The sequence below is a fragment of the Solanum stenotomum genome, chromosome 7 (genome assembly GCF_019186545.1).
Source record: "Solanum stenotomum isolate F172 chromosome 7, ASM1918654v1, whole genome shotgun sequence".
NCBI lineage: Eukaryota > Viridiplantae > Streptophyta > Magnoliopsida > Solanales > Solanaceae > Solanum > Solanum stenotomum.
In genome coordinates this window covers 41,446,051-41,453,325 of record NC_064288.1, presented here as the reverse complement: position 1 = coordinate 41,453,325, position 7,275 = coordinate 41,446,051, and the positions used below count along the sequence as shown (strand labels likewise).

Below are 7,275 nucleotides of genomic sequence, written 5' to 3'. Positions count from 1 at the left end.
TCTATCCCTATTTTCATCATTCAACATAGTGCAATCATTAATTCCAAGACAAGCTAACACATGCGGATAAATATATGACATTGACATACCAATGGATACATTCACATACACAGATAGCAATCACCAAGATACCAACTTTTTGACAATGAACTTGTGCCATTTTTCACACAGATATCAATATGTATTTCAAGTACAAGGACTCAATATATGCCCACTCTCACAACCAAATTCAATACAGTGCATGAACAATATCATAGGCTTGCCCTAATATTAACTACATAGACTCTTGAACCGTTGACTTATGATCACTATAGGACTTTCTTAGCTTGTAACATAGGCTCAGGGTGAGGTGTGGTATAGTTAGATTTAAAGTGACTTTTCTTCCCTCCCTGACATTACATTGGCTACTTTTCCTCTTTAGAACCAATATTTGTTTCACTCTATTTTTTTCTCCTAATATTTTTATTAAAGCTCGAGTTAGGATTTCTTTTCTTTCTTGTTTCAATATTTTCTTCTACTCTTCATGCATTTTTCACTGCCACACCAATCTTTTTTTTCTTTTTTTCCTCTTTTCTTATTACTAACTCTTTTCATACCCCTTTTGTTTTCTCTTTTTCCTCTATAGTAGCCACCCTCAATTTAGGTTTAGCCTGAGTTGAGGTGCATAATGTTCAAGGAGGGACCATGGCCAAATAAAGGTTAATATTCACGAACGGGGGAAGGTGAATTTGGTAAACAAAAAAAGAATGGTTTATTCAAGGTTCAACAATTTGGATCGAAGGCGGAATTTTCATTTAGTTGGTCATTTTTAGACTCAGTGGACTTAATTTCAACAATGGCCTATGATTTTTTCCTAAATAACAATTCAATTTTCCTAGCAAGACTAACGGGCATGTTCTAGATTAGCATATATTGTATGAATGAACAAATCCCTCAAGCACACATAGAACATTGTTTCACTATCAATTATCAATGTATATGGTTCATGTTTCTGCTTAAGTCATGTTATCCTATCAGTCCATTTTATGTCATACAAAGATCTTACACATTCGACTTATCAGTGAATATTGTAACACCCCAGAAACTAGTAGGCTAAACTAGAGCTTGACGTTGGGGTTAGAGTCTTAAATATAACTCCTCAAATTTAAAATGAAGGGTTTAGTGTTACGTTAGAACGTCAAGGTACGACCCCCCAAAGACCAACCAAGTGTAACACCCCGGAAACTAGTAGGCTAAACTAGAGCTTGATGTGAAGGTTATAGTCGTGAATTTAACTTCTCGTACTTAGAATGAAGGGTTTCGGGTTAGAACGTCAAGGTACGACTCCCCAAGGACCAACCAAGGGTCCTTGAGGAGGACCAAGAGAAACTACCCAAACCCTTTGACCTACGACAGGACCCACACCCAGTGGTTAGGTTTCATAGGTCAAGGGACGAAGTTGGGAGTTGCAGACCCCAACCCACGCTTCACTAGCACGGGTCGTGGGTCCAACCACGGTCCGTCAGTGAGGGGTCGTGGGTGAGGCTTGCAAATGCATTTTGGCAGTTAAGCTTAGGGGCACTTTGGGGTTTTCTGGTTTTAACTAATATTAAGTGATGTCATTTTAGCCTATTTTTAAACACCTATATAAGGTTTGTAGACCATTAAACTAATTCATCAAAATCATTTTTCTATAATCCCAAAAGAACTCATCCTCTCCAAAAATTCTCTCTAGAACTCAAGGAAGAAGAAGAAGAAAGTTGGAGCCTAGGATTTCAAAGAGCAAGGTTTTTCTTCTCAATTTCGTGGGGATTCCTAGCTAAGGTATGGTAGGTCTTCATCCATGGATAGCTTTCATCCATGGAGTCCCTTCAAACTTCAATATCAAAACTAGTAACTACCCCAAAAGTTAGGGTTAGACTCCAAACTCATGGATTCCTTTCAAATTCGTTTATAATGATTGAATTATGATATATTATGTATAAATTGATGATTTCTTATGGTTTTATGATGAAATCCCCAAGAATCCATGAAATCCCCTATTTTTTCCAGTTATGATCTCAAAGGGTGGGTATTGATTGATGTAAGGGGAATATTATAGAATTATGGATGTAGTAATTGAACTACTTGAATTATGATTATCTCCATGTCTAATGTAGTGAATTCTAGATGTGTTGAGTGAATATGATCTTGAATCCTTAAAGAGTAAGGTATGATAATTATGAATGATAATGACATTTATGTTTATGCTTTACGAACACTTTGAGAGTAAAGTGTTTACAATTATGATCTTGTTGTTGTGTTGTTAGAAGGGTTATCCTCTCACACACACCTATGCATGAATATGCTATGATGTGAAAGGTTTTCTCACAATATGATGATCCTAAGGTTGAAAGGCTATTCTCACCAATTTGAATCTAGGATCTATCGTATGAATTATGTTGGATTGAGTGTCAAGACATTCCTTCCATGATTATGAATTAAGTCAAGACTTAATATGAACTCTATGGGAATCAATGCTTAGCACCGAGTGGATATTGATATGAGATGGAAGCTCTTCCGTTAGTAGAGGTTGGGTTTCCCATGGAAGCTCTCTCGTTAGTAGAGGCCGAGTTTTTTTATCTTAGGCATATTTATATGCCTAGAAATCTAATAATGCCCATATTTAAGCTAAGTTTGAATTCAATATGTGTTCGTTTATAGTCTTATTGATTCTTTTGGTTGTTTATGAGCTAACCAACATGATTAGTTGTGTAGGTGAGCTTAATTGGAGAAATGAGCTCGAAAATGGACAATGGGGAACACAAAAGATCCTAGTCGAAAGGAAGCAAGAAAAAAGATTGAAGAAATGTCATTTAAGTCATATCCGTATCTTCTCCATGACACGGAGAGAAATTTTAGTTTGGCTCGTGAAAAGGCAAATAGAGGCATAGCCCTCCATGTAGTAGTCGCGTCGCGGAGGAGTGCATTTTCTCGCAAATCAAATTATAGATATGTCTCCGCGTTGTGGAGAGGGATTAGATATTAATTAGCGAGAAGCGACTTTGAGGCAGAGCACTCCGTGGAGTGCCCGCGTCGTGGAGATGAGCAATTATATGTGAATGGGAATTTAAATATGCCTCCGCGTCGCGTCCCTTTTCCCCAGTTTTGGCCTTTTCGACTTTTAGTATAAATAGTCAAATATTTTATTTTATTAGATATTCTTTTTCTAAGTTTTGAAGAACGACGACTTGGGAGAACGTTTTCACCATTTTTAGGGTTCTTTCCTAAATTCTTTTACTTTCGATCTCTTTATATTTATTCAACATTGTTTGATCGAATCTTTGATTATGAGTAGCTAAATACCCTAGTTCTAGGGATGTGGCTACAGAATGATTGTAATTTATTAAGTTTTCATTGGGTTAATGATAATTATCATATGAGTCTTTCTTATGTTCTTGCTTTCCGTATTTTGTGACTGATCACCATTGAAATAAATATATTGTCCAAATTAAACTCGGGATAAGAATACGAGGATAGAACGTGGGGCATAAGGAGCATGATTAATTCTTACCTAGAAACCATGCTTGGTCACTATACATGAAGATATTGTAATGCTCGATACTTAATCCAGTCTATCCCCGCTCAACGATGTAGTTAGGTTGTTATTTATCGTAGGCGATTAGAGGTCGGGAGACCATGATCATACATTTAACCCTGTGATTCATTGATTCGATAGTTGATATATACCCATTTAAATGATATTAATTGCATGAATCCTGATAAAAGCTGCAGCCCTGGAGCTTACCCAATCATTGCTTTTAGACCCTTGAAATTGAATCACGTTTGTTACATTTTGTTGAACTCTTAGAATTAGAAAAAAATAAATCACTTTGAAATCTTGACAACACTTGTGCATAGCTGAAAGATGAAAAAATTAAGTGATTCTAAGCGTAAGTCCCTATGCGTACGATACCCGGCTCTTTGTAAGAGCCACTTTAATACTTGAATGACCACGTGCACTTGCGTGTGCGATTTGGGTACAACAAGTTTTTGGCGCCGCTGCCGGGGACTTTAGAATTAGGAATTATCTGATTTTTTTATTTCTGAAGTTAAAAAGCAAGTGTTGACAACTTGATCTTAGCATTTCATTGTTGCAGGTTGTATTGGAACTTCAAACTGGATAACGATCAAGGATTAGTATCACCTCTAGCGGAATTGGAAAGATTTGTTCATTATCGGAAAAGGCTAATACGACTTACTTATCTGGTCCCTCTTGCTAGTGAACCAACATCTCCAGTAGCAAGAGTTAAGCAAGAAGAACTGGAAATAATGGATGAGATGAAGGTAAGAGACGTGGCAATCCCACGTACCACCAATGTGACATCATGCATTCAGAAACCTGCAGTTGGTGGAAAGTTTGAACTGAAGCAGAGTATGGTGCAACTATTGCATATTAATGGGTAGTTCACTGGTCTACCGCACAAGAATCCAAGAGTCCACATCCAAAACTTCCTTGAGATCAGTGATACTTACACTCCAACTGGAGTGAACGAGGATTATTGAGGCTCACTTTATTCCCCTTTTCTCTGCTTGGGGAAGTAAAAAGATGGTTAAATTCCGATCCCACGAACTTTATTATCACTGGGATGATCTTGCACAGAAGTTCCTTATCAGATTTTTTCCATCTGGGAAAATAGCTAGGTTGAGGAGCGACATCTTGAGTTTTAGATAGAAAGGAGGAGAGAACTTGTACCAAGCTTGGGACAGGTTTAAATTGATGTTAATGAGCTGCCCACATCATCATTAATCTAATGAGGTGTTAGTCCATACCTTCATTGAGGGATTGGAGCCTAACACCAAAATTCTACTTGATTCTGTTGCAGGTGGTCAGGCTTTGGAAAAGACATATTCTGAGTTATTCACCTTGCTGAACAGGATCTCGCAGGGAAACCCCGAATGGAACGGAGGAGGGGTGAAACTTGTGATACAAAAAACTGCAGGTATTCTAGAAGTAAATACAGTGACTGCTTTAACTGCACAGATTGCTGCAATGCAGAATATGATGAACACCCACTTCAGCAATCTAGCATTGGAACAACAGTCCGTGCATGTAAATTCAGTTCAACAACCACCAAATTGGTGTAAGATCTGCGGAGGTGGGGATCATAGTGCAGAGGTATGTGGTGTAAACCCAAATTCTATTAATTTTGTAGGCAATGCACAACGAGGAGGAGGCAAATAAAATTATGGAAACTCATACAACTCGAGTTGGTGCAACCATCCAAACTTTTCTTGGGGTGGAAATCAAAATCAGGGTCAAGGCCAAAATCAGTATAGACCCCAAGGAAATGCACAATGGTACCAACCATAGGCCCAACGGGAGCAGCCTAATAAGTAGTCTGGTAACATGAGCAAGAAGGAGATGCTGAGAAAGATCATGGTTGATCAAGCCCAGTTAGCTGCTGATGTGAGAAATAATCAGTTGGCTACACAGAATCTGGAGAAGCAATTCAGGCAGTTTGCTAGTGCCCAGAACTGAAGACAGCAAAGAGGTTTATTGGGAAACACTGATCCAAATCCCAAGTAAGTAAATGCGGTAGGTACTCGTAGTGGTTTGCAATTGGAGGAGTTAGCTCCTAAGAAAAGAAACACTGAAGTTGTGATGAAAGAGAGTGAACCCAAGGAGGCGAAGTTGTTGCATAAGAAGAAAGGGTGCAACCAATAGTGAAACCACCTCCTCTATTCCCTCAAAAGTTCAAGAAACAGAAGGAGGATGAATGTTTTGGTAAGTTTCTCTCTCTTTTGAAACAAGTTCACATTAACTTGTCATTAGTAGATGTTTTGCAGGGTATACCCAGGTATGCCAAATATGCGAAGGAAATTGTGGCGAACAAAATGAGGCTGACTGAATACGAGACTGTTGAACTTACTGAAGAGTGCAGCTCCAGAATCCAAATTAAGTTACCCACTAAACTGAAAGATTCGGGTAGCTTTACGGTTCAGATCACTATAGGGCAGAGCATTCATGCGTGAGAATTGTGTGATCTAGGTGCTAGTATCAATTTGATGCCAACTTTTTTGTACAAAAAGCTGGGATTGGGTACTCTTAAACCTACTACCATCATCTTATAGTTGGCTGATAGATCTGTTGCTAGGCCTGAGGGTATTGTAGAGGATGTGTTAGTGCAAGTGGGATCATTAATATTCTTAGTAGACTTTGTGGTGTTGAATTTTGAATCAGATCCTGAGGTCCCATTCATCTTGGGAAGACCTTTCTTGGCTACTGGGCGGGCTATGATAGATGTAGCAGGGGGGCAACTTACTATGCAGGCACATAATAAAGTGGAGGTGTTCAACATGTACAAGGCATTAAAGTTGCCAGCTGTTTATGAGGATTGTCTACCATGACTGTGATAGATCTTGAGGCAGAGGCTCGTTACATTGCATCTAAGGACCCTTTAGAGCGAGTGTTGGTGGGAGATGATATATATGGGGATGCTGAGGCACAGGAAATGGTGCAATATCTTGATGTGGCACTTGTAGGTACATCCAGAGATCGTTGGAAGCCGTTGATTAGGGTGTTGGGTCTTCCACCCAAGCCCTCCATTGAAGAAGCACCTCAGTTGGAGTTAAAAGCATTCCTAGCCCACTTCGGGTATGCATTTTTGGGTGAAGATAAAACTTTACTGGTTATTTTATCTGCAACATTGTCTTAAGCACAAGTGGAAGCAACATTAATCACCCTGAAGAAAAGGAAAGCAACTTTGGGGTGGAAAATGTTCGACATCCATGGAATTAGTCCCGCGTTGTGCATGTATAAAATCTATATGGAGGAAGGGCATAAGACGAGTGCACAACATCAGTGGAGACTAAACCCATTGATGAGGATGTGGTGAGAAAAGAGGTGATCAAGTGGTTGGATGCAGGGATCGTGTACCCAATATCAGATAGTAAATGGGTGAGTCTAGTACAGTATGTGCCCAAAAAATACGGAATGACTGTGGTGACAAATGAGAAGAATGAGTTGATCTCCACAAGAACAGTGACTGGGTGGCACATTTGCATGGACTACAGGAAGTTAAATGATGCTACTAGGAAGGACCATTACTCGGTACCTTTCATTGATCAGATGTTGGATAGATTGACAGGTCAGGAATATTATTGTTTTCTTGATGTCTACTCAGGCTACAATCAGATTGTTATTGCACCAGAGGACCAAGAGAAGACTACATTCACTTGTCCGTATGGCACGTATGCGTTCAAGCGCATGCCATTCAGCTTATGCCATTCAGCTTATGCAATGCACTGTCAACA

General features: G+C 39.2%; 1 non-coding gene across 1 annotated transcript; it reads right to left on the bottom strand.

Moving 5' to 3' along the window:
- Positions 1-4,660: 4,660 nt before the first annotated feature.
- On the bottom strand, positions 4,661-4,767 carry LOC125871967 (small nucleolar RNA R71). Its single transcript, XR_007447081.1, has one exon. It is a non-coding gene; the product is annotated as a small nucleolar RNA R71 (small nucleolar RNA).
- Between the last annotated feature and the right edge of the window lie 2,508 nt (positions 4,768-7,275).